The 26,466-nt window shown below is 45.2% G+C and overlaps 1 long non-coding RNA gene across 8 annotated transcripts in view; it reads right to left on the bottom strand.

Moving 5' to 3' along the window:
* LOC113901132 overlaps positions 1-22,254 on the bottom strand; it is a 62,370-nt gene extending 40,116 nt beyond the window's left edge. For 2 of the 8 annotated variants that reach the window (XR_003513322.1, XR_003513325.1), the window contains exons 1-2: positions 21,638-22,251; positions 13,546-13,639 (exon numbers count right to left, since the gene is read on the bottom strand). This is a non-coding gene — a long non-coding RNA (uncharacterized LOC113901132). Of the gene's footprint in view, positions 1-13,545; positions 13,640-19,559; positions 19,780-20,537; positions 20,718-21,637 lie in introns of all 8 variants that reach the window. The other 6 variants (XR_003513320.1, XR_003513326.1, XR_003513319.1 and 3 more) reach the window with 4 other exon arrangements.
* Between the last annotated feature and the right edge of the window lie 4,212 nt (positions 22,255-26,466).

Below are 26,466 nucleotides of genomic sequence, written 5' to 3'. Positions count from 1 at the left end.
GGGCCAGTGTGGCTGGTCGTGGTGTTCTCCGGAGTCTCGGTGACTGTCAGGGGAACCCAGTTGAGGGAGTGTGTGCAGGGTAATCAGGCCTGGCAACCAGTCTCTTGCATTCTCGAAGATTCCCACTAAGCCCAGAAAGGAGCACTGGAATGCAACACGGGAAGTTCTTTCTTCTCAGCCTCTGTCACTGGGCTCGTAGGGTGGGGTGGAAATTGGTCTATGGGTGACCACACCCATCTCCCTATCCACTCTGGCCAGAGACTTTACATCCTCAACAGCTGCTGTCTGTGTTTGGCTTTCAACTCAGGCTGTCTGCACCCAGCTCCCAGAAACCAGTTTGCAGGGGACAACTGTGACACCAACGTTCCAATCATATCTGACCTGTACCCTCGCCCTACTGTCCCCCCTGCCTACTGTCCCCCCTGCCACGCACACTGCATGCTCTCCTTTCATTTCTAAGACAGCATTTATCTCAGGAGGTGCGTCACTGATTTGTCCCATGGTTTCGTTCTGGAGTTCCTTAAATTTGTTCCAAAAGCTCATCGCTTAAAATGTGTGAGGATTTTTTTTTTTTTTAGGTGAGTTTTGGTGGAATAAAGAATGAGGTGATGGAGATGCCTTTATCTAGTACTGCTCACACCACTCTGTGGGATAAGACTGGACAGTGAGTGATGCTTTAGGAAATAACTTGGCTCTTCCTTGTCATAATTAATTCAACTAATCAAGATGTGACATGGGCTATGAACTCTGTGGTACTGCCTTTTTAAGAGCTCATAATCCCTTAAAATCATTCAAGCCCTTCTGTATAGTAATAGCACTCCTGGAAATTTCTACACATAAAATAATTCAAAAGAAGGGGGAAGGAAATCTTTATATGAATATAGATATTTATGGGAGAATCACTGATAACTGTGAAAACTGGAAACAATGAACAATGGACAGTAGCAGAGGAATGGTGAAACAAATTATGAGGTATCTGTCTCTTTGAAAGGCACACTATCTCAAAAACATTAATGATCCATTTTGGGGGGGCTAATCCCTTTCCCTGGAGGCAGTTGAGCAACTCCTCTGGAGGAATGATTCAAATCACTCCTGATCTTTAAATATTAATCGTTGACCAACTTAATTAATCATAGCATCCACATAGCAGCAGACACATGCAGGCAAACCCAGAACCTCTGGAAAAAAATAATGACAAATCGAAAAAGACCAGCCAGAAACCCCTGACAGCCAAGTACAAATGAGGGGTTGGCATGGGCAGGACTTCTTTCATCATTACTTCTCCTGTTGGAAGCACTCAAACAAACCATTCATCCCCGGCTGCTCTTCTCTCATAATCTTGCCCCAAACTTGTATGGGTAGCTCAGGGCTAATTCTGGGCCCAGGCTGCCAATGTTGTGTATTAGTGGAGTGAAGCAGGCTGACAGTCTGCAGCCCGAGAAGGTTTCTGGAGAAGAGTTTGTGTGCCAGTGTTAATTACAGCTTGACTTAAACCTTAGATTGTGGATAGACTATGAAAAAGGCAGATGGATGACTATGTGGTGACATGAACCCAGATACTTAGATCTCTCAACAGGAAAAAGAAAAACCTTAGAATCGTCTCCAGGGGACAGACACTGTGGTAGGTCCAGTGAAAATTATAAGTTTTGGGTTAGACACAACTTCTGCCCACAACCCAAAAGAGTGTGTTAGGGGGATAGAATAGAAATACAGATAGAATTCTAGTCAATAAACATAGCTCACAGAACAAAATGTAAGTACCTCAAAGGAATAAACTATGAATTAGGTCATTTGGGTTCAAACCCCAGCTAGGCTTTCTGGTCAACTGTGTGATCTTAGACAAATGTCTAGGACTTAATTTCATTTTAGGTAAAATAGAAATGAATAATGCCTAACTCAAAGGCAGGCATGAGGATTAAATAAGATAATGCATTTGAGAATCTGTTGAATTCACAATGTGGACTGCATGAGGCGACGTTTCTCAAACCTGGCTGCACACGAGAATCACTCTACCAGTGAAGTCGCTCTGTCGTGTCTGACTCTTTGCAACCCCATGGACTGTAGCCTACCAGGCTCCTTCATCCATGGAGTTTTCCAGGCAAGAGTACTGGAGCGGGTTGCCATTTCCTTCTCGAGGGAATCTTCCAGACCCAGGGATCAAACCCAGGTCTCCTGCATTCCAGGCAGACGCTTTACCATTTGAGCCACCAGGGAAGCCCAAATCACTCTGGGGAGTTAAAAACATAAAGATGGCTGGGGTCACGCCCCCAGAGGTTCTGAATTGATTTTTATCATGTGTGGCTTTGGTGGTGGGATATTTAGAACTGTAAAAGAGAAAAAAACAAATCTATAATTATAGTTGAAGATTTCAAAACCTTTCTCTTACTAATTGATGGAACATGTACAATAGAAAATCAGTAAGGATACAGAGGACTTGAGCAATGCTATCAACTAATTTAACTTAACATTTTTAAGAACATTCCACTTAACAGCGTACTTATTCTTTTCAAGAGCACACAGAAAAATTTCCAAGATAGACCATAGTCTAACTACAAAATAAGTCTTAAGAAATTTTAAAATATCCAAATCAGAAGAATGTTTTTTTGTTACAGAGGAATTAAGCTAAATGTTAATAACAGAAAGATATCTGGAAAGTAGCCAATTGTTTGGGAATGAATTTGCACACTTCTACATAACCTACAGGTCAAAGAAGAAATCAAAAGGGCAATTAAGAAATAATCTGGAACTAAATGAAAACACAGTATATCAAAATTTCTGAAGTTTAGCCAAAACATATTTATAGGCAAGTTATACCACTAAACATAGTACAGAAGAAGAAAGGCCTTAAACCAATGACTTTAAATACCACCATAAGCAACTAGAAAAAGAGCAAATTAAACCTCAACTAAGCAGGAAAATGTAAATTATCAAGATTAGAGAAGATATTAGTGAAACAGAAAACAAAAACAATGGAGAAAAATACATGAAATTAAAAGCTGGTTCTTTGAGAAGATTAGTAAAATTGATAGACCTCTAGCCAGACTGATCAGGAAAAAAGAGAAAGAAGACACAAATTACTAATATCAGGATTGAGAGAGGTGATATCACTATGTATTCTACAGATATTAAAATTACTATAAGATAATATCAAGAATAGCTTTGTGCCAATAATATGACCAACTTAGAGGAAATATAAAATTTTTTGGATAGAATTTATTATTCAAACAAACAAACAAAAATAGATAACCAGTATAGCTCTACATCTGTTAAATAAATTGAGTTAGTGGTTAAAAATCTTCCCACAAAGAAAATTTTAGTCCAAGATGAATTCTATCCAATATTTAAGGAAGAAATAATATTAATTCTATATACAAACACTTCAAGTAACTTGAAGGGGATGGGGGTGGAACATATCCCAACTCATTCTATAAGATTAGAATTACTCTGATACCAAAACTAGACAAAAACATTACAATAAAAGAAAAGCAGAGACTGATATCTCATGAGTATAGATGTAAAAATTCTTAAGTAAGTTTTAGCAAATGGAATCTAACTATATATATATATACATATATATATATATGATAATAAATAGTAAACAAATGGATTTACCTCAAGATTTCAAGGTTAGTTTGATATTTGAAAATCAGTGTAATTCACCATGTTAACAGGCTTAAAAGAAAAACCATAAGAATAGCTCAATAGATGCAGACTTGACAAAATTCAAGATCCATTTCTGATTTTTTAAAAAAGCAACTCTCAGCAAAGTAGGGAACTTCTCAACTTGCGAAAGGGCATCTATGAAAACCCTAATGATAACATCACACTTAATGGAAAAGACTGGCTCTCTTTCCTCTAAGACCAAGTACAGGCAAGGCTGTCCACTGTCACTATTTCTATTTAGCAATTTACTGCTTCTAACAAGTACAATAAGGCAAGAAAAAATATATAAAAGGAAGCCACTCTAGACAGCTTCTAGCAAGTACAATAAGGCAAGAAAAAATATATAAAAGGAAGCCACTCTAGACAAGAAGAAGTAAAGCTGTCTTTACTCTCGAAAACATAATATCTATGTGGAAAATTCTATGGAACCTAAAAAAGCTATAAGACTAATAAATGAGTTTAGTGAGGCTGCAGGACATAAGATCAATATTTTAAAAAATCAACTGTATTTCTAAATAGTTACAACAAACAGTTGGAAACTGAACTTACATAAACATTTACAAGGGCATAACAGTATCAACTACTTAAAACTAAATCTCAAAAATGCAGTATAAGACCTGTACACTGAAAATACATTGCTGAAAAGAGATTAAAAAATGACCACACTTATGAGAGATATACTGTGTTCTTGGATTGGGATATTTAAAATTGTTAAGCTGTAAGTTCTTCCCAAATAGATTGATAAAATCAAATCCCAATCAAAATCCCATTAGACTTTTTAAACCCAGAAGTTGACAAATATTGTAAAATTTAAGTTAATTCTAAACTTCTTATTTAGAGAAAGAATACAGTTGGATTTCAAGACTAATAATAAAGCTATAGTAATCAAGGCTATGTGATATTGGTATAAAGATAGATCAGTGGAACAGAATGGAGACTTTCGAAAAGACCCACAAATATATGGTCAATTGGCTTCTGCACAAAGGTACAAAGGCAATTCAATAGAGAAAGGTCAGTCATTTCAATAAATAGTGAATATCCCTATGCAAAAAGTAAACATCATTCCATATCTTGCATCATACATAAAAACTAACTCCAAATGGATTATAGACCTAAATATAAAACCTAAAATTATAAAATGTCTAGAAAAATAACCTAGAAGAAAATCTTTGTGATCTTTGGTCAGTTATACCACCAAAAGTACAACCCATTAAAGAAAATATAAATTAAACCTTATCAAAATTAAGAACTTCTGCCCTTTGAGAGACAGTATTTATCAATCATATATCTGACAAAGGACTTATATTCAGAATACATAAAGAACTCTTAAAACTCAACAATTAAGAAAACAAAACCCAATTAAAAAATAAGCAAAAGACTTCAAAGATTCTCACCAAAAAAGATATAAGGATGGCAAACATACACATGAAAAGATTCTCAACGTCAGCAGTCACTGCTGCTGCTGCTGCTGCTGCTGCTGCTGCTAAGTCGCTTCAGTCGTGTCCGACTCTGTGCAACCCCAGAGACAGCAGCCCACCAGGCTCCACCGTCCCTGGGATTCTCCAGGCAAGAACACTGGAGTGGGTTGCCGTTTCCTTCTCCACAGCAGTCACTAGGAACATGTAAACTAAGACCACGATGGAGATACAATTATACATCTATTCAAACAGCTAAAGTTAGAAATACTGACAATACCAATCCAATTCCTAGAGAGGATGTGGAGCAACTGGAACTCATACATTTCTGGTAAGCAAGCAAAATGGTATTGTACAGTCACTTTGGGTAACAATTTGGCAGTTTCTTTTAGAGTTAAATGTATACTTACCATACCCACTTTTAGGTATTTACCTAGAGAAATGAAAACTCATATGCTCATACTTGTTCATGGAGGTTTATAGCAGTGCTATTCATAGTTGTTTAAAACTGGAAACAACCCAAATGTCTTTCACTGGTAAATGGTTAAGATAAATTGTGGTATATTCATACAATGGAGTATTACTCAGCAATAAAAAGGACAAACTAGTAGTAATATAGGCAACAATGTGGATGAATCTCAGAATAATTATGTTGAGTAAGAGAAATCAGGTCTCCCCCCTCAAAAAAAAAAAAAAAAAAAGAGTATAGTTCCATTAAATTAAAATTCTAGAAATGGAAACTAACCTATGGTGGCAGAAAGCAATTAGTTGTCGCAGAATGGGTGGAGGAGTTGCCAAGGGGCACAAGGAAACTTTAGGGGTGATTAGCTTGATCATGGTGATAGTTTCACAGATGTATAACATATCAAAATTCTTCCTACTGTACACCTAAAATATATACAGCTTATTATATGTCAGTTATACCTCAAGAAAGCTGTGTAAAAACCTTTTATCTAGGGGACTCTAATGTGCAGCTAAATTTGAGGACACTGAAACATATACATAATTATCCTATGTCCTTCAGTTTTGGTTTAGAAGTTGGCTGCCATTAACCAACAGAGTTTTTCTATTGTCCAGTTCCAGTTCTGTAACAAATCTGAAACCTACAGGATAACTACAAAATGAACACAGCCCACCAGATAAATTCATTTTGTAGTTCCAGGGCCTTCATTTTAAACTGCAGGAAAGTACTAGATAAAAATTCCTAATCTGAAATAAAATACAGCAAGAGACTCAAGCCTTTAAGCTTCCAGGGCTATAAATCACCCACAGTGCAGAGACAATTTTGGAACTGGTAATTTGGTGAAACTGTTCTCCCCATCCCTCACAGTCTCAGCTTCTGTGCTACCCTTACTTTATTAGAGTTTGGTATTTGAACCTACTCCACTTTCTGCTTCTCTTTCCTTTGACCCAACCTGCAGGGCTTCCCAAATGGTTCAGCGGTAAAGAAACCGCCTGCAATGCAGAAAACACAGGAGACTCGGGTTCGATCTCTGAGTCAGGAAGATCCTTGGAGAATGATATGGCAACCCGCTCCAGTATTCTTGCCTGAAAAATCCCATGGACAGAGGAGCCTGGTGGGCTACAGTCCAAAGGGTCGTAAAGAGTCAACATGACCAAGCAACAGGACACAGAGCAGCAGTTCTTCCAAGAATAGGAACCTGAATGTATTGAAGAAGTTGCTAGCTTTGTTAGGCTAAGCAAGACCTCCTTAAATGAGTGCATTTCCTCTTTCCTCTCAATGACTCACACAGGATAAACTATAAAGGACCTGAAATTGGCTGAAGCAGACCAGTCTATCCATTCCGATGTGCACGCTTTGCTCAGAGGCAGCAGGATGGCTTAGGGTGGCACAGTTTCACCTTCACTACGCCTATGAATCACCTGGGGATCCTGTCGAAATGCAGAAGCTGAGCCAGTAAGACTGGGGTGGACCCCAAGACTGTGCATTTCTAACCAGCCTCTCCTTGGTAATGCTAATGCAGCTAGTTGGGATGCAAGGCAAATGACCTTTCAAAGTCTTTTCATACCGGGGACACTGTGAAGCAATAATCACCCTATATAGGGAAGAAGAAGGCATTCAAGTCAAAGGGAGGAACACTGTATCAGCTCTGACTTTGATGACACTCTTCAAGTTATGAAACCCCTGCATTACATAAATGCTTATACATCTGCTAAGAGTAAGGATCTATTTGTTGTGAATAGCTCAGAGTGGTTAAAAAAAAGTGTTGATAGAATTTTCTTACCTTTTACTGAAAAGGATTTGTACTACAATGGTTTTTGTAGGTTATAGTTAGTCAATCCAATTTAAGTCCCTTTATCATGGTTGCATCCAATCACATCCTATGCGTGCCCCCCCTTTTATGAAAGATGAAACGCTAATGTTTAATATACTATATAGCTGGTGTTTTCAGTTCTTATGACAAATGGGCTGGTTTCTCTCTTAGATAGCGAGAGGATTATATTGCATGTCCTGAATTTTCTTCTTTTTGAGGCAAAGATAGCTCTGGTAACAGCAGCGGTTGCTTTTAGTGATTTATAGTAAAATCCCTTGGAAAGAATCACAGGACAGGATTGAAGCGTGGTCATGAATCTTCCTGGGGAAGCTGGCTGCAGTCCTTGGGTGGGTCTTTCTCACCCACTACTTTCTTTCCTCCCCCTCTGCTTTGCACATCATACTGCATGATTTTTTTCCAGGGCAGATTCTTGATTTTTGGAAAGGGACAGCGTAGTTTAGTTCTGCCTAAAACTGACACATTCAAACAAACACATTTCAAATCTCTCCGAATTTGCAATTGAAACCAAGAGAATCCTTGATGTGCTGAAGACCAGGCCAATCTATATTTTCCATCGAAATTCTTATTATGGATCATTTTCCATCTCAGTTTACCTTGCTATTTAAATTAGTTCATCATGATTTTCAATGAAAATAACCGAGGGAAATGCGTCCATAAAAGCTAAGAGTAAATCTATATTCATAGTCCTGTATTCCTTGTCCAGGGTTCCTTATTAAGTGATTACAAGAGCAATTTTCTGTCTTTCAAGTCCATTTCTGCAGAAGAATTTGAATCACCACTGGAATGAATGTGGTAACGAGAGGAGTTCTGTCAACAATATGTGACACGAGAGAGGGGAGCATAGGAGTTGGGCTGTCTGGATGATGGTTTTGGATGGGGTTTGGGGTTTTCGTTGTTGCCAGAAAACGCAAAGTTCAAAGAGAGTAGAAAAGCATATTGATTAGCTTTGGACTGGTCAAAGACTAGATTTATATCTGAATTTAACTAATGTTTTACACATGGTCTCCTTTGTGTTTGAAAGATGCTGTACCCCGGGTTATTTAAAGACCGGGGCCAGCTGAAAGTAATTCCTCTTCTTGTCTTCTCTCCTCCAAATCATGACCATTTAATAGGCTGGTAGATATTAAATCTCTAGGAACAAAAGGGAGTGTGACTGGCGCATATGACCTGTGATCTCTAAAGTCCCTGTTGGCGCCATAAGATCTTCGTGGCTTATTTTTCTCCCCAAACCTCTTATTCCAAAGGCCACGTTCCTGGAGATATCTGGAGAACCAAGCTGACCACTTGCCCATCTGACAATTCATCTTTCTTTTGCCCTGTTTATCAAAGACATTTGGATCCGCTCCTGTCAACTTCAGCTCCATCAGTTAATTTTCTTTCTTTTTCTAATTCTTTTAAAAAATTATTTTATTTATTTATTTGGCTGCAACGGGTCTTTGTTGTGGCATGTGGGATCTAGTTCCCAGAACAGGGATTGACCCCGAGCCCCCTTGTATTAGGAACACAGAGTCTTAGCCACTGGGCCACCAGGAAGCCCCCTCCATCAGTTAATTTTTGTTTAAAACTTATGTTCTTAACATAACTGGACTTCCTTGGTGGCTCAGATGGTAAAGAATCTGCCTGTAATGTGGGAGACCTGGGTTCAATCCCTGGGTTGGGAAGATCTCCTGGAGAAGGGAATGGCAACCCACTCCAGTATTCTTGCTTGCAGAATCCCATAGACAGAGAAGCCTGGTATTTGAGTTTGGTATCTGAACCCACTCCACTTTCTGCTTCTCTTTCCTTTGACCCAATCTGCAGGGCTTCCCCAATGGTTTAGCAGTAAAGAAACTGCCTACAATGCAGGAGACACATGGCTACAGTCCATGGGTTTGAAAAGAGTTGGACACAACTGAGCGACTGCACCTTCACTTTTTCAACATAATTAGGTGCATTGTTCTGAGCACTTTACTCATGTTATCTTAGTTAATCCTCATGATCCCCATTCTAGAGGTGAGAAACCTGCAGCTCAGGTAGGTTCCATCACTTGCTCAAGTCCTCCAGGACAGGATCCAAAATAAGACAATTTAACCCAGACGTATGCTAATAACCACTGTGTATCCTGCTTCCTTCATTTGCAGGTTTTTATAGAACTGGGAGACTGAAGGAGTTTGGGAAAGGGACAAGAGTACGGGCTCTAACGAGGTTGCCTTAAAGCTTCCTAGTTATCCGTTCATTCAACAATAGTGTGCTCATGCTCAACTCTTACAGAAGCATGCTTCCAATGAAAGGTCATAGCATCACTCTATGTTGTTGTTATTTAGTCACTAAGTCATGTCCGAGTCTTTGCCAACCCTTGGACTGTAGCCCTCTTGGACAGAGACAGGCTGCTCTGTCCATGGGATTTCCCAGGCAAGAATACAGCAGTGGGGTGCCATTTCCTTCTCCAGGGGATTGAACTCGAGTCTCCTGCATTGGCAGGTGGGTCTTCTACCACTGCACCACCAGGGAAGCCCAGCATCACTCAATAGCAGACACCTGTTCCTGGTAGTGGTCCCCCAACACTATTCATAGGGTAAGCCTCCTGAAGCCATGTTTCAATTTTAAAACCTGTCCCCTTAGTTAGAGTAGGATGTGTCCCAAGCTGGTCGACGAGATTCTTTCCACTGGAAACCTGAAATTGGGAAGAAGAGACGGAGATTTAGCCTCTGATATACCTGGAACTCTGTCATGCAAACAGTGTAACATGCAAACTCAGGAGCTGTAGAGAAGCCATTTTCTTCCACAAATGAGAGCAGGGAGAGGGGAGAAGGGTGAGGGGCGGAGAGGGGAGAGGGGAGAGGGGAGGGGTTGTTAGAGGACAGAAGAGGAGAGAGAAATAATATGAGGACGATGAAGCAGACACAGAGTAGCTGAGACCAGATGGACAGGGGACTTTTTGCCAACTTTCCAGTACATGGCTTCAGCTCCTCAAGAAGTATCCCTATTTCCTTAAAAACACTCTTTTTTGATTAAGTTGCTTCAAGTTGATTTCTGTGCATTGCAATGAAAATCCTAATGAATGGATTCAAACTCCTAAAAGACCTAGGAACTCTGACACTTTTGAATCTCTCTAGAGCCCAATAGCAGACTCTGCATTCAATCAATGCTTTGTTCTTCATTCTCGGCTCCAGTATGCTCCAACCCTGCCCACTTATCTGGAGTCTTTATTTAATCATCTAATTGTATTGCGTGAATCCAGGCTGTTTGCTCTCTTGTTCACCTTACATTCTAACTATGAGATTAACCTTCCAAAACTTTGTTTTCCCTCACGTGTTGCTCTCCAGTTGGAAAACCTGTCATTGTGCACCGGCTTTCTCCAGTTGTGGCGAGTGACGGCTGCTCTCTGGTTGTGCGGCAGAGGCTTCTCGTGGTGCTGTCTTCTCTTGTGGAGCGCGGGCTCAGTAGTTGCAGTGCATGGGCTTAGCTGCCCTGTGGTATGCGGGATCTTCCCGGCCCAGGAATCAGGCTGGTGTCCCTTGCATTGGCAAGCAAATTCTTATCCACTGCACCACCGAGGAAGTTCTCACTAGCCCCTAATTGTGTCTCCCGGAACACCCAAGGAGATGGTCCATGGTAACAAGAGTTCTGTGGTCGAAGACTCTTGGGAAGTCGGATTCCCTCCTCTCTTGACCTTGCCACATTCATAAACAATATTAAAGGCTTCGAGAAGTTCTATTTATAAACCATTCCCCTGGCCCCACCCTGCTACCCCACACACACCAAAAAACAAAAACAACTCAGCCTGAATTTGACTAGACATTTCCTCTCTTGATGTGACACCTCTGGTACAAGGGGAAACAGCTACAGAATTAGGGCCAAACATCTTTTTGACCCTCTCTGCATGTGCCCCATATATGACTTATCCAATTAGACGGACCACATCCCCCTCAACCGCAGACTGCAGCCACATGCACCTCCTTCTCGCCTCCTGTGCTTTCTGGCCTCTGTGTCCCTCCCACATGGAATGCTCCTTGCCCACCCCGCCTCCAAGCTCCACCTTCCCAGACTGCTCAAGTCTACCTTGTGCTTATAGTTTTCTCACCTCCTAGAGCACTTGTGATTCGAACCACAGAGTTAGCACTTAGTCATTCACACATAATCTGTTTCTACCTGACTCTTTCACACCTCTATGTCTGTCGACACACAAAGAGTGCAGGTTTATGTCACATGGAAACCATATCTTTTCTTCTATAATATCTAGCTCAGGACTAGCACAAAAAATATTTTTGAAGATGACTGCATTGAATGAGTTGGGTGGACTCCCTGATTTAGAATGACAAATATTTTCCCTCCATCTGCTCAAGAATGGCCTGGCCATAAGAATAAGTATCCTTACTCTAATGCTCTGCTGCTGCTGAGTCACTTCAGTTGTGTCCAACTCTGCACGACCCCATAGACAGCAGCCCACCAGACAGCAGTCCCTGGGATGCTCCAGGCAAGAACACTGGAGTGGGTTGCCATTTCCTTTTCCAGCGCATGAAAGTGAAAAGTGAAAGTGAAGTCGCCCAGTCGTGTCCAACTCTTAGTGACCCCATGGACTACAGCCTACCAGGCTCCTCCGTCCATGGGATTTTCTAGGCAAGAGTACTGGAGTGGGTTGCCATTGCCTTCTCCAACTCTGATGCTCAGAGTAAGCCTAATGCCAGGCTTTCTATGAAGGACACAGAGATAGGTGAATGCTTGGGAGGAGTTACTTTTGCCAATGCAGGGTTCTCTTGGTCTAGAACTTTGAAGGGATCCTTACTTGCTGGTAAGGGAAGAAGGTTAGATTGTCCAAAAACACAGGTGGTGCAGACAACCTTGCCACAGTTAAAATTCTATGCTTGGAAACAACCTACTCTCCCATATAAAACCGGTCAAATCCATGACAGTAAATCCACAGTATAAAATCATAAACAGCTTTAACAAGTCATATTGTATGTAAGAATATTTAATGACTTGGGGAAATTATGATACATTGTTAAATGAGAAAAAATTTCTAAAAGTGCGTATATACTATGTTTATAATTTGATTAAAAAACAATATGCATGCATTGTAAATGTAAACAAATAAGTTCATATTGATTATATCTGGGTGGCGGGAACACAAGTGTTACTTCTTTTGTTTTTCCAATCCCTTCTTATACTTTTCTGTATTTTTCTGGTTTTCTACATTGAACATATATTACTTTTGTAATCAGAAAAAAAATAATAAAAACACAGTTTTCGGTTTTTTTTCTTCTCCCAGCTCCCGCCTTCATTCGGAATGTTTCAAGTCAAGTTCAGAGGCCCAGAGATTCCTCTCTACTTTGACTTTGTGCATTAACCTCTTGTTGGTTTTGTTCAGTTTTCTTTTTGATTATGCTAACATAGGAATGTCCCAGAATCTACCAATAACCTGGGCACTGTCCAGTGTAGGCAACTGAGCTGAATGTAAGGAGCAGATCAAAAGAACCTCTGCCTTGTCCCTTCCCCAGACACACTCTGACTCCCCTCACTGTTTTCCTTCCCTCACTCTCTTTTCTCCCAGGAAGAAAATGCTGATGGATGTGGATATTAAAACCACATCCTTAAAAGAGATATGGAGAAAAGGCATAGGATTATACAATATTGCCCCATGAATATGTACAACTTTACCCAACTACTGCCTAAGAAAGATTCCAGCTCAGCTGATTTGCTACTGTGCTGATCAGAGTAGGAATTGGGAAGAACTAAGACTTGAAAGGGGCCTGAGAGGCCAGGAATCATTACACTGGAAATGGAGAAAAGAAAAGGTCCAAGGAGACAGAATCGAGGAAGGGCATCAAGAACGTGTGTGTGTGTGTGTGTGTGTGTGTGCGTGTGTGTGTGTGTGATGGAGGTACAGAGGGTGGGGGAGGATTGTTAGCTGACTTTGGGGAGAGTGAAGAGGACCAAAATGGGGCAATGGTGAGTGGAGGAAAGAGATGTTACATTGAGCATTGAGAATATACTTTAAGCCCTTTGACCTCTCTCATGGGACCGGGTAAATATTTTTAACTAATTTAAATTACATTGTTATACAGGAGTGCTGTTTCTTCCGCTGTGTTTTGTGTCTAATCTGAATCACAGAGGGCATCCCTATTCATGTCAAAGATGAATGCCTTCCTTATGAATGAACGTTTCCTATGGAGAAAATGACACCAGCTTACCTTATTTCCATGCCTTTCACCACTCTCTTGGCACCAGGTAAGCTCCATCAATGCACATATGTTGCTTAAGATGAAGGTGCAGCTGAACAGTCCCCTGTTTTGGAAAAAAGGCAAGTTGGTTTGAGTCTGTCTTCTAAATTGGGATCTTGTCTTCATGTCTAGTCAAGGGGGATCTTCTGCCTAGAGTTCTTTGGAAGTTCTGCCTGCAGTTATTTAGGCCTGTCATGAGCTGAAGCCTCAACTCTGTAAAGGCTTTGAGATTCTACTTCGCCTCAGGACCCGTAAAGCCTCCTGCCCCAGACCTTATTCTGGCCTCAAACTCCTGGTGCAGCTACACGGCTGATACCACAGAGTCTCTATCTAAAATGTCTGGAGGGCCTCAGGAGCCTCATTTAACTGGTTTATCTTTAGTGTAAAGGCTCCTTGCATAACACTGGCATCTTTCGAGAAGGAATACATTGGCAGTCAACCTGGAGGGTGTAATCCCTATGGGAAAGGAAGGCAAGGCCTCCAGAAGGCCTCTGTTAACAGTGGACATGTCGGGGCCAGGCAAGCAGAACTATTAATCATCTGCATCCAATAATGGCAGAAATCTGATGAAATGGCCTGGGTATTGTCCCAGACATCTGGTACTGCAGCATCCTTCACTGAGAAGGCACTTAAAGGAAGAGGTGAAGAGACAGGAGTTTCTTTTTCAAAGTCTCCACTTGTAGGATCCTGTCCTTTGGCCTTTACTGTCTCTGGTGGCTCTGTCAACCTGTACAGTTGTCTCTCTGTATCCACGGGGCACTGGTTCCAGGAGTCTCTGCAAATACTAAAATCCGTGGATGCTCAAAAACTTCATGAAAGACGGTATAGTCTACTGAATACAGTTGACCCTCCATATCCATGGATTAAACAATCTGTGGTTGATTGAACCCCTTAATGAGAAACCTGCAGATAGGGAGTACTGATTTTACATTTATTAAAAATCACCCACATACAAGTAGACCCAGGCAGTTCACACCCACGTTGTTCAAGTGTCAACTGTAATTGGCCCACTTAGGGCTGGGAGAACAGCTAAGAAGCACCTGACAATGATGGGAACTTGGGTAAGTCAGTGTCATTGGCCCAGGCTTTTATTACTCTATATGTGCAAGGAGATCCAACCAGTCCGTTCTGAAGGAGATCAGCCCTGGGATTTCTTTGGAGGGAATGATGCTGAAGCTGAAACTCCAGTACTTTTGCCACCTTATGCGAATAATTGACTCATTGGAAAAGACTCTGATGCTGGGAGGGATTGAGGGCAGGAGGAGAAGGGGACGACAGAGGATGAGATGGCTGGATGGCATCACTGACTCGATGGACGTGAGTCTGAGTGAACTCCGGGAGTTGGTGATGGACAGGGAGGCCTGGCATGCTGAGATTCATGGGGTCGCAAAGAGTCAGACACGACTGCGCGACTGAACTGAACTGATGTGGTAAACAAAGTCACTTTATTATCTACCTGTCTTCCTCTCTGGATATTCCCTTCCTCACTCATTCTGGGAACCCAGCCTCCTTGATGTAGATGTACCCTCTACTGGAACACTCTTGCCCAGACTCTAGTTCCAACTTTCTCATTTCTGCAGTCAATGTGGGGGATGCTATCTATCACCTATCTATCTATCTAGTGATTATGAGCACTCAGTTTGATCATTCCAACTTGACCTGACTTTGTCCATGAATCATGTGTTTATGGTCAGCTCCAGCTGCTCTTTCTGGTTCCATTTTCCCCTTTGTTCTTGGCACAGAAATTTTGGATGGCCAAGGGAGTAAGTCCCTCTGTATCTGGATTATCAGGATGCAGGGAAAGGGCAAGTTTCGGTATTACACAGGGTGGTCAAATGGGTCTTATTGAAGAGCTGAGAATATAAAGACTGCAGAAATGAGAAAGTTGGAAGTAGACTCTGGGCAAGAGTGTTTCGGTAGAGGGTACATCTACATCAAGGAGGCTGGGCTCCCAGAATGAGTGAGGAAGGGAATATCCAGAGAGGAAGACAGGGAATTCCTTGGTGGTTCAGTGATTAGAACTCTGTGCTTCCACTGCCAGGGACCTGAGTTCAATTCCTGGTTGGGGAACTAAGATCCTGCAAGTCATGGAGCTTGGCCAAAAAAAAGAATAAAATAAAATACTGCAAAGAAGAAAGAGGTGAGTGCTGGGAGAGGTGGGTAGATAATTAATGCAGGACCTGTTTTGGCCATTATAAAGACTAGTTTTTATACTGAGAGGAATAGGAATTTATTAAAGTGTAACCCTAAAAAAATTAGAGGAGAGGGAGCTTTTGAAGTTTTGATTAGAGAGAGATATGGTCTAAAGTACACTCTAAAAGGATCACTCTGGTTCTTTGCTGAAGGCCAGAGTAGAAGTGGGGAGACTGGACAGGTGGACACAGTGGTAATCCAGGAGAGAGACGATGGTGTCTTTGACTAGGATGGCAGCCAGGAAGGAGGTGAGAAGTGCTTCAATTCTGGGTGTATTCTGTTGGTAGAGTTAATTCCTACCAGATCTGATGTGCATGTGAGAAGAAGACAAGAGTCAAGGATAACTCAGAGGTTTGGACTAGATATATAAATGTGGGTCATGGGTGTACTGATTATATTTAAAACCACATATCTGGATGAGATCATCAAAAGAGGTGGATAAGAAGAGCAGAGGATTGAAGTCTGAGTCCTGGGCAAGTCAACATTTAGAGGTCAGGGAAAAGAGGGGGAGCCATGGAAGAGACCAAGAAGGTGAGTGCAGTGAGAGAGGACAGAAACCAAGAGAGTGAGATGCTCTGGAAGCCTAGGGAAAAACATATATGGAGGAGGAGGATGTGGTCCATTATATCAGATGCTATGAATAAGATGAGAACGGAGAATTGACCACTGGATTTAGGTAAGTCATGGTGACTCGGGCCAGAATAATTTCTGTGGAACTCTGAGGGACACAGACCTGATTGTGGGGTTGGTGTAAGACAGGACTGGAGGAGAGGAACTGGGCATAGCAAGTACAGATGAGTTTTCTGAGGGATCTGCTCTAAATTGGAGCATACAAATGTGACAGAGGCTGCCAAGGGAAGTACAGTCATTAAAAGACTTTTCTTTTTTTTAAAGATACATGAAATAATAGCATGTTTGTATGCTGATGGAAAAAATCCAGCAGAGTAATAACTTGGTGTAGGAGAGGAAAGAAAGAATTACTGAGTAATGTCCGTGAGTAGGTGAGAGGGACTGGATTGCCTACACAAGTGGAGGAATTTGCTTTTGATGGATGAGTCAGCACTGAGATAGTAGGTGGAAAGGCAAAGTAGGAAGATGAAACTGCTGGACGGGATAAATGTGATGGTAGGGATCTGCAGCTTTCTCCTTTGGCTCCTTCTATTTTCCCAGGGGAAAAAGAATCCCAATAGATTCTTTTAGAATTCAGGTGATAGAGAGTGTGGAGGGAATATGAAGGGTTTGAGAAGAAAAAATAAAGTATGAAACTGTCATCCAGGAGCCTAGGTGAGTGAGTGGACCAGGGAAACCTAAGTATTACAGTTGGGAAGCACTAAGGGCCCACTTAAGTTTCATCAGTATGAACTTCAAACGAGGTCAAGCAGCCTGGCTGGGTGTATTTCTCCAGCTGATATGGTCATGAAATTTTACACTGGGTCAGGAGGGGAGTAAGAACAGCAAAGGGGTGGGCAACAGTGAAGGGTGGTGGGATCAATTGACTGAAGGTTCTCGTTGGGTCAGAGGATAACTGAGATCAAGCAAGGGGATAACTTGGAAAGATAGGAGGATGCATACAATTGAGATTATGGAGGGACTGCAGTCATGTGTAATCACAACTATGGATTGAGGGGAGGGAAAAATCACTGCAGGACAGAAATTCAAGAGATTGAAAGGTTTGGGTATTGGAAGGGTCATTGACATGTATACCAAATCACCAAGAGTTAAGACAGTGTTGGAAAGAGTGATGGTGAACCAAGATCTAGAAAAACTGCAAACAAAATATGGCCGGGGGGTCAGGAGAAGATAGCAGAGATTGGTAAAATCTGATAAGATGCAACTGAATGTGGTATGCAAGAGAGCACTTGCAGAGGTGACAATCAGGATTAAGGAGGACACCTATCTCCCCCCTAGGCCTAGGAAAGAAGGCTGGGAGAAAAAACTCAGGCCCCACTGGAGAAGGCTGTGGGGTCAGCAATGAACTCAGGGGAGAGCTGGGGGTCCCATAGGGAAAGAAGTGAAGGGGATGCTCAGAGAATAGACTGAGGATAAAGGAAAGTTTGCTAATCATGGATTATGAACTACAGATGTCATGGAAGAAGAGTTTCAAGACTGAGGAGGGTGGGAGAGGCCACAGAATAGGAGAAAGACAGGGCCTCTGGGAGCCAGGGGGATTTCAGGGCTGACATAACAGGAACGAGTTCACCATGAGATTAGTCCCATTGGACACAAAGCAGATGATGGTGGCAAGGCTGAACGCTGGGATTTCAGGGGCTCCCACTAATATGGGAGGTGAGAGGAGGCTCTCTGAAGAGAACATGCCTTGACCCAGCCAGTCAACTCCCTGAAGGGGTCTTTCCTGCTCTTTTCCTGCTCTCTTAATTTGTCGCCTTTTCCAAAGGCAGTTGTGACAAGTCTGAGTGCCACGCTATTCACTGGGTTTGAAAGTAGGTGGACAGACTTTCCTGTCTCTGATAACTGAATTTCCTGTTTCTCTGAAAGCCCTAAAAGTACTTCATCACATTCACGCCCTCCACACCCCAGAGTACACATCCGGGGCTCTGTTGACACACTTGTCCTATGGACTGCTGCCAAGAAGGTCCAAGTTCAAATATTCAGGGCTGAAACTCTCCCCCATGGACATCTGGGGAAGGCTGATGTCCCAAGGTCTATCAGGTAGTCTGTCTAAGGCCATCTCATCCGCCTTCACATCATCACACAAAATCTTCTCTCCTCTCTGCTGGCACAGTAAACTGCTTTGGCAGGAAAGCTTCCAAGTTCGGGGAAGATGGTTTTCCCTCCTGTGGTCCACATTTCAGATCGCACAGCTGCTCACCATCTTGGTGAATGAGACCATGCTTCAGTTCCTGGCTGCTCAAACCCCAGTTAATCACTTGGTCCTCGTCTTCATTCAGCTCCTCTTCCAGGCTCAGTTCTGTCCTGGTTGAAAGCCAGACCCATTCCTTTGGGCTTGCTCACAGCCTGAGCCGGCAGCCCTCTAATCACCTCCAGGGTGTGCTTCTGGACACTCCCCAAGGCACTTCCAGAAGGAGGTTTGGGGAAGGCAGCCCAAGATGCTAATGAAAGTGTGGTGTTTGCAAAGATACATGAAAGGACGAGCTTCTGGGAAGCAGCTGATGTTCTGACATCCAAGTCAGTTGTTCAAACACTAATTTCTCATCTTGCGGTCTTCCAGGATCTCAGCAATCTGCTCTGCTCTGGTATGGCTGGGCGCCTTGTCCAGGGGAGCCCTACTTTCTCTCCTACCCTCACTTTAACTTACCTCAACTGTTCTATCATAACCAGCTCTCCAGAAAAGATATCCAAACCAGAATGTGACTAGTTAGACTCAACAGTTACCTCTTCAGTGAATACCTGCATTTTAGTGAGAGAGATGTGGGTCAGCAAATTCAAATGCTAATGGGCCAACAGGAGGATGGGAGTGAAAACCTGGATGCGATGGCTGGGATTGGGGTGGACCACGAAGAACTCATCAGTGTGGCCAGCTCTTAAGATTTAGGGGGAGAAGCTAAAAGAAAGAGAAAGAAAACCCAGATATTTTTGTACCATCTTCCAATTTTAAATGCTTGGTAATTAACTCAACTTTTAAAAAACACTAGGAAAGCTAGACAAATATCTTTGGGTTGCCTTGGCGCGTGGCCCAAGATGAGACAGCAGTGACCTATAAGCACACATCTGATTCTGTGTTGAGCACAATGGTTCTTTTATGGTTGATTTTTAGTTAGAAGGCAACTTGGGGCTCCTTGTAGTTTTGAAATCACACAGGAAGGCCTGACCTTGATGACTGTATCCAGGCCACTCAGAGTCCTCCTCCTATGGGCAGTCTGTTCCTCTGTACTCTGGAGTCTTGGAATAGGTTGCATGGCCCCCTCAGGAAAACCATCAATTTCAATGAAGCTGCAATCACTGGGGCCTGCTAAAGTCTGGTGGGTGTTACAGCAATGTCTTCCTCACTGTGAAAGGCAGCTGAAGGCTGAAGTGGAGTCATTTCAATCTCTGGTCAGAAAGAGCATCAGAGTCAATTACCCTACAGCAGATGTTCCACAGGTAGCCACCAGAGTCAGATCCCTGGGCTTGAAACTCTCCTCTGCTAGTTAATTAGTCTCTCTGACCTCAGTTTTCTCATGTGTAATAACAGGGAATTAACAGTACATTCTAAGTAGGGTTCTGTGTAATGAGCTGGGCAAGTGTTTCCCCTGCACAGCCACTGAAGAGTAAGCACCCACACTGGAAAAGGGGTGTGACTTCATTTTTAAACCAGGGCTCTATTTAGTATTTAGTGAGAGCTTATTTTTACAGTCACATTTGAAAACTGGTGGTTCAGATCTGTTTCACTCATCATCTCCAAACCTGCCTTGCTCTTTGCCACTCTCTCCTGGAGCCATGAGATTCTCTGAGATTCTGGGGACAATTTTTGTGTCTGAATCCCTTAGCCCCAGGCAGTGGAACTTCATCTGCCTTTTCCCCAGTGGAGTCTTTTTCTGTCCAACAGGCTCTTTCTCAGCGGGCTGCATGCACCTCAACAAGTCCCAGGCTCAGGAGACTGGTTCAGAAAGTCCCACTAAACTGGGAACCAAAGTGCTGGGAAAGCAATTCTCTTTTCTAATGCGGCCATACCCACTCTTTGCATATACTTAACTCCCCCCCTTCCTTTTCCTCCTCTTTTAAATACAGTCTGCCTCCAGCCTGTTCCCCACCATCACCCCCTCCCCCAAAACAAAAAGTGCTATCAAAAATTCAGAATCAAACTTTACATTTTAAGATTTAGTTGGTTGCCTTCCAACCTAGGGCAGCATCCCCTCATGCATCTTTGTAAGAGGAGCCAGCATTTCCGGAAGACTGGCCACACAGCCTGGGGTCCCTGGGAGAAGCCTTTAAAAAAATATCAGCGCAGGAAGGGAGCCGTCTGCGAATGGCCGTTAGGGAGGTATATCCTGAGTACAGAGAAAACCCTCAGGTTAGGCAGTTAGGGGGTCTGGGGACAGGAAAGGGAAGCCAGGCCTCAGAAACAGATGGAGTCCGCCCCTCCCGACTCCGAGAGCCGCCTGCAGCGCAACGATGGCCGGAAGTGCCCGGCTCGGAAGAGTGTGCGCGGGGAGGGGCTGCCTGCGAGCCGCGTCTCCCAACTCGCTGGACTGGGATGTTTATAGCACCTGTTTTTCTCGACCTGTCTCTACCTGGATTTCTGCGGTCTGTGGCTGCAGCGTGTGTAGTGGGGATGAGGGAGCGCACCTCCTGCGGCTGATTCTCGGCCTCGGGGCTCTGGCTGGAAAGGGAGTTCCAGTATCCAAACGAAGGGCCATATCGGGGAACCTCGAGGCAGAGCGGCTCTTACCGTGCCGCGTTTGCAAAGAAGTGGGCGGTTAGGCCCGGTGAAACCCGGGGCTTTCCAACCCCACCTCGTGTTCTGTTGACCGCAGCCGTGGGCGTGGGTGAGGCGGGTGTGGGCAGCGGGGGAAGTGGCTCCCACCTTCCTTGTCGCCTGGGGGCTCTGGCTTTCCCTTTCTTGCTCCTCCAAAGGGTTAAAGCCTGAACGACTGTCCACTCTCCGAAGGGGGATGGGGGTGGGGGTGGGGTGGTGGGAGGTATCTGCATTTGGAAAGAGGAGCCCAGAGGGCACGGGGTGGCCATTCTCTATTCAGACCCATTTGTAGAGTCCAGGCCATCCGGGTCTGCACCCTCAACTTCTCCTAATCACTACGTGCCGGGTTGTTCTCAGACCGCGATGACATCATTTTAAAAAATGAAAATAACTGCTCTTTAGGCTTTTAAAGAACCTGGAGGGCAAATAAACCCGAGGAAGAGTCTTCCGCGTCTTCCGCTGGTCCCTGAGGCGGCCGTCTAGAGTGCCTACCTGTGAAGCCGCCCTGTCTGCTCCATCAGAAGAGGCCCTGGGCAGGGTGGGCGGAAGATCCCGGGAGGTTAAGGACAGCAGAGGTACCTAGAGAAACGAGAACATCGTCGATGTTGATCCGGCATGTTCCTTTTCTCACTCAACCTCGGGGCGGCACAAACGTGGTAGCGCTGTTGTTAGGGTGACCATTTCACAGGTGGAGAAACTGAGGCTTAGAAAGGCCAAGGGACGGGCCCCAAAAGGGACGTAGCAAGGGCCACCTTCTGTTTCAAACTTAGATTCCGGAGCCCTGCGGAGGTCGGCGGCAGCCGGGAGTGTGTGGGGGGTGGCGCGGTGGGACCCAGGAGGCGGGAGGGCAGGCGCGGGGCGGGGGCGGTTCAGCCGGCGGCGGCCTCGCGCGGAGGAGCTGGGGCCGGGGGAGCCGCACGGGTCTGGGGCCGCTTGAGAGCCGCTTTGGTCGCATGGACTAGAGGAGGCCCTCCGGGAATCCGGAGCGGGACTGCGAGGCCCGGGCAGCTGCCAGACACGGCTGGTGACTGGCCTGCGCCGCCGGCCCCCACCTCCGGGCCGCGCTGCGGTCGGGCAGCGAGCAGGCCGCATACCGCTCGGCGCAGAGGAAATGGCTGGAATTCCTCCCGCGGCGCCTCGCGCTCGGGCCTCGGGGCGGGCGGGGCGCTGGCGAGGGCTGCGCGGCTCCCAGCCCGCGGCACGGAGGTGGGACCCCTTTCCTGGGAGCGCCGCCGTCTCTCACTGCCAGCATCCGCGCTCCCCGGGCGCAGGCTCGGCCCCCACAGAGACTCCACGGCCCTGCCGAGTCTTCTGGCCCCTTAACCTGCCCCTGGTTTTCTGGGCCGTCCATCTGGGAAACGGTTCTGCGTCCCCTGCTCAGTCCCCTCGGGCCTCCCTGCCGTTCAGGCCTCGGGCCCCACTTCTGGGATGGTGCAAACGGGGCGCACTGCACGCCAGGGCCTCAGCAGAGCGTGATGCTGAAGCTCCAGGCAGGGAGGCCTCTGCAAGCCCCAGCCTACCCTTTTGGAAAGCCCTGGCCATTGCTATCTTGCAAATGTTCTAGGCTATTGAAGTGTTTGTTAAATGAGTGAATGAATGAGAATTGGGCAGGCACAGGACAAACAAAAGCGGAGACCAAAGGAAAAACAGGCCAAATGTAGATCCTGCTAGAAAGCGCTCAGTTTTCCTTCCTGCACACGCAAAGAACCTGCCACTGCGAGGCAAACCCAACCCAAAGGGCCTGGCACCAAGACTGCTTTGACCTTCACACCTTGAGCCTGGTCTTAACGCCAAGGCCCATTCTCACTCTCTTCCCCTTGCTCTAAGCTCTGAGCTTGGTTTAGCGATAAGTGCCTCCTTTTCCTAGCTCACCTTTCCACATCTCCACCTACAATACTTCCCATGCTGGCCCTCCTCCTTTCTTCTTTTTTTGCGCATACCCCATGACACGTGGGATCTTAGTTCCCAGACCAGGGATCAAACCTAAACCCAGGGATGGAACCTGGAGGACTGCTGGGGAAATCCTTTTTTTTTTTTTTTTTTCGTTTCTGGACCTCCTCTTTTCTCTGCAGAAGGTTCAAGAGAGTCTGATTCTACATGAAGTGGGTTGTCTGGACTGGGGCACAGAAGGTGGGGCCCTGTGCCAAGCCTAGGGGCAGGGACAGTGGTGGCTGTGTGTGCTCCTCCCATTCCCCCCCTCCCCCCACTCCCATAGGATAGTTTCAAGCAAGGGAGCAAAGCATGGACAGGGTTTCCCAAATTGGTCCGCCTCTGAGTCCAGGTTATCAGTTTAAATTTCTACTCTCTCTAGGGTTCCTCAGTAGCCAGACCTAATCCTGGGGATGCCCCAGGAGGCATTAGGAGGCCAGAGGCAGGCCTGTCTTAAGACACTTATCTCTCCTCAGTCAGGCCCAGTTGGGGGTGGTGGAACTGAGGAGGGGCAGGGAGTAAGGTGTCATTTCCAAGGCTGCCCCTGGATGCTTGCCCATGAGGAGCACGTCCAGGAGGCCTTGGCAGACCCTTCATACAGATGCAGGCAGACAGAAACACAGACAGCTCACAGTGACAGTCTCGGTTCTGGGAATTTTGGAAATCAAAACTCCTACATTTTTCAAAAGAAAAAGGAACAGATTTTGGCATCTTTGCTCCAGAAACAGGAACTGACCAGGACAGTGACCTCTGATAATCACTTCCTCATCTCAGTGCTCAGAAGCTGGTGGGTTCCCCCAGCCCTTCTACTTTTGTCCCCAGTATTCTGTGGGCAGGAACCTGAGGGCTTTAGCAGACAGAAAGGAAGAGAAAAGAGAAAGGCATAGAAGAGAAGAAGGAGGCAAGGAGGGGAGATATATAGATACGTTACATATTTATTTATTTGGCTGCACTGGATCTTCATTGCTGCATGTGGGATCTTCAGTTTTCCCTTGTAGCATTCGAATTCTTAGTTGTGGCATGTGATATCTAGGTCTGTGACCAGGAATTGATCCCAGACCCACCGCATTGGGAAAGAAGAGTCTTAGCCACTGGTCCACCAGGGAAGTCCAGGGAGTTATTTTTAAAATGTGTTCTTGAGGACTGAGGAAGCTGGGAGCCAGATGGGGAGGGGGTTGGGGCCAGAGGGCACCTAATGGTTGCTCAGTGTAGCTGTTGTTTCCAGCTCCTTCTGGAAAGAGCACCCACATTCTGTGTTCCTCAGAGCTCATGGTTATGTGAGCCTGTGTCTCATAGCATTGAAGTATAGCAAACACTCTTAGCCATATTACCTCCTGTGTATTTATTGAGCACCTACTGTATGTCCTACAAGTTGCTAGGTACTGAATGAATAAGAGGCTTTTCCCTTGAAGAGCTTAGAGTTGGACAGAAGGAATTAGCATTCCAAAAATAAAGCATTAAGGTAATGAAGCTGAAAATAACTACCAAGAGAGGAGAAAGAGGCCAAACCAGGTTGGGGTGGAGTATGAAAGGCCTTAGAAAGACACATGTTTGAAGGGTCAGATGGTAAAGAATCTGCCTGCAATGAAGGAAAAGAAAGTGAAATCGCTCTTTGTGACCCTGTGGACTGTAACCTACCAGGCTCCGCCATCCATGGGATTCTCCAGGCAAGAACAATGGAGTGGGTTGCCATTTCCTTCTCCAGAGGATCTTCCTGACCCAGGGATCAAACCCGAGTCTCCCGCATTGTGGGCAGATGCTTTACCCTCTGAGCCACCAGCAATGCAGGAAACCCAGGTTCCCTGGGTCATGAAGATCCCCTGGAGGAGGACATGGCAACCCACTACAGTATTCTAGCCTGGAGAATTCCATCGACAGAAAAGCCTGGTGGGCTCCAGTCCATGGGGTCGAAAACAGTCGGACATGATTGAGCAACTTTCTTGAAAGGCAGATGGGCACTTGCCAAGCGGAGATGGGGAGGGAGGCCCTTCCGGCGGAGGAACTGCATCCACAAAGGTGCAGGAGAGGGAAAGTGCGAGCATAGCCAGGATGCCGAGAGTGTTGGGCAAAAGTGGGCACAGAGGAGTGATGGGAGAAACAGCTGGAGCAGGAAGTGGGGCCACTTTGCAGAGGGCTCTGAGTGCCAGACGGAGGTACGTGGGACTCCTCAGAGGGCCCCGCGGAGGCCTTGACCGGCAGTGGCGTGACACGCACAGCCACGTGCTGCTGGCAGCTCAGAGAAAGGAGTGAGGCAATGCGGAGGATGGCGCAGGCACGGGGAAGCAGCCAGACGCGGCCGTACTAGCTCAGCCAGGCCGTTAACGTGTTTATAGTCCCGGCCCCCGATATATGCAGCTGACCTGAAATTGGTCCCACTGCGTAGATCTTCGTTGGTTCAAGGTTTTTGCTGCAAAAATCTGAGCCTCACTGCCCGTATGGGAGCAGAAGCGGTATGGAAGGTGATCCCTTCCTGTGTTCTTGTGTGTAATGACCAGAGCGGTAGCTCCTGCAAGCAATCATAGCCTCCCTCTCCGAACAGGCTGATTGCGGGAGGGGGTGGCGCCTGCACTCTCTTGGGAGAGATCACAGGTGTGGGCTCTGAGAAGGGTGAGACCTGGGGGTAGCCCAGATAGGGGAGAGAGAGCAGCCAGTCTCCTGATCAGTCAGTCTCCTGGGGTGGGAAGGGGCTGGGGAGGAGGTTCCAGGAGCCAGAGGGTCTGTTAACACACCCAGTTGGACCCTCTCCCAGATCTGTGCCCCTGTTCCCGCATGTGTGCGTGGGTGTACGCTCAGCCATATCTGACTCTTTTCGACCCCATGGATGGTAGCCGACCAGACTCCTCTATCCATGGAATTTTCCAGGCAAGAATACTGGAGTGGGTTGCCATTTCCTTCTCCATGGGATCTCCTCCACTCAGAGATTGAACCCGCATCTCTTTCCTCTCCTGCATTGGCAGGTGGGCCACCAAGGAAGCCCCTGTCCCTAATAGAGCACTTCTCACTCTGGGCAGGAAGGAACTTTCTTAGCAATAGGCAGAGAGGATTTATTGGTTGTAATTATTATTATTTTAAAAAATTAAAATAACTACTGTCTAGTTCACAAATTTGAAATCCACTCACATTTCTTCCACTCTCCAACGTCTCCTTTTCCCTTCTAGTTCAGGATCCAAATCCAAGATCATACGTATAATAAATTCAACAACAACAACTGTATTTCTCTTCCTAGATTGTAAGCTCTGAGAGATCAGAGGTGGTATTTCCCACCAGTCCTACTGCTTATTAAGCACGAAATAAAAGGATCGGGATCAGACGCCACAGTATAAGGAGGGGAAGTCTTCTGGGTGACAGCAGTGGCTGAGTTTACTGTTTGTCCCCCTCTGTATCCCTCTGTG

This window comes from Bos indicus x Bos taurus, chromosome 11 (assembly GCF_003369695.1).
Source record: "Bos indicus x Bos taurus breed Angus x Brahman F1 hybrid chromosome 11, Bos_hybrid_MaternalHap_v2.0, whole genome shotgun sequence".
Lineage (NCBI taxonomy): Eukaryota > Metazoa > Chordata > Mammalia > Artiodactyla > Bovidae > Bos > Bos indicus x Bos taurus.
This window is presented reverse-complemented; position numbering and strand designations above follow the sequence as displayed.